Source organism: Rhincodon typus, unplaced genomic scaffold, assembly GCF_021869965.1.
Source record: "Rhincodon typus isolate 14 unplaced genomic scaffold, sRhiTyp1.1 hic_rhity00007168, whole genome shotgun sequence".
NCBI classification, from domain to species: Eukaryota; Metazoa; Chordata; class Chondrichthyes; order Orectolobiformes; family Rhincodontidae; genus Rhincodon; species Rhincodon typus.
The window spans coordinates 2454-3743 of record NW_025972806.1 but is presented as its reverse complement, the minus strand read 5'-3'; the positions used below and the strand labels follow the sequence as shown (position 1 = coordinate 3743).

The window sequence follows — 1290 nt, the reverse complement described above, 5'->3', positions numbered from 1 at the left end:
CTCCTCCAGCCTGGTACACACAGAAACGGGAGGCCACTCAGCCCCCTTCCTCCTCCAGCCTGGTACACACAGAAACGGGAGGCCACTCAGCCCCCTTCCTCCTCCAGCCTGGTACACACAGAAACGGGAGGCCACTCAGCCCCCTTCCTCCTCCAGCCTGGTACACACAGAAACGGGAGGCCACTCAGCCCCCTTCCTCCTCCAGCCTGGTACACACAGAAACGGGAGGCCACTCAGCCCCCTTCCTCCTCCAGCCTGGTACACACAGAAACGGGAGGCCACTCAGCCCCCTCCCTCCTCCAGCCTGGTACACACAGAAACGGGAGGCCACTCAGCCCCCTCCTCCTCCAGCCCGTTGCAGACAGGACGGCGCTCCTGAAGCACCCACCCCACCTCCTTCCTCCGCACCGCGGCACCACCCCCCAAACCCTCCGCATCCCGATCCCCACCTTCCCTCGTTGATCTCGAGCCCTTCCACCTCGAGCATGGCCTCCTTCAGCTCGTCCCGGAGCCTCTGGATCTCCACGATGAGCTCCATCTTGCGCCTGCGGATGTTCTCCAACTCCAGCCTCTCCTCGGGGGTCAGGTCCGGCGGGACTGCGACAACAAAGGGACGCAATTAAGCTGGGGGTGGGGGTGGGGGTGGGGGTGGGGGTGGGAGTGGGCTGGGAGTGGGCTGGGAGTGGGCTGGGAGTGGGCTGGGAGTGGGGTGGGAGTGGGGTCTCACCAGGGACGCAGTGCGGGGGTTTCGAGTTACGAGGAGAGAGCTGGTGTCAGTGGCGGAAATGCTGTTTCCCCCAGAGCGTCGGAGGGCTGAGGACCACGTGGAGGTTTAAGAAATTGTGAGGGGGCCACGGATAGGGTGAATAGACGAGGTCATTAACCCCCACCCCCCACAACTGGGTAAGGGAGTGCAAAACTACAAAGGTGTACTTTTAAGACGAGAGGGGAAAGATTTCGAACAAAATAAAAAGACAGGAGGGTCATTTTCCACACAGAGAGGGTGGCGCGTGTGTGGAATGAACTCCCTGAGGAAGCGGTGGACGTGGATAGAGCTACAACATATAAAAAGGATATTTGGGATAAGTACGTGGATAGGGAAAGGGCTTTGGAGGGACGCAGGCCGGGAGCGAGCGGGGAGTGGGGCCGGTCGGGCCGAAGGGTCTGCCTCCGCCCTCTGCTTCTCTCTGTCTCTCTCTCTCCGCAGCCGAGTTTGCCAAGCGCCTCGTTTCTTCGGGGTGATGGGGGAACGAGGGCGGGACGGGGGAACGAGGGCGGGACGGGGGAACG

The 1290-nt window shown here is 62.1% G+C and overlaps 1 long non-coding RNA gene across 1 annotated transcript in view; it reads right to left on the bottom strand.

Annotated features, from left to right (window-relative positions):
* Nucleotides 1-450: 450 nt before the first annotated feature.
* LOC125482212 overlaps nt 451-1290 on the bottom strand; it is a 2179-nt gene continuing 1339 nt past the window's right edge. The window contains exon 2 of the long non-coding RNA XR_007261575.1: nt 451-597. This is a non-coding gene — a long non-coding RNA (uncharacterized LOC125482212). The remainder of the gene's footprint in view (nt 598-1290) is intronic.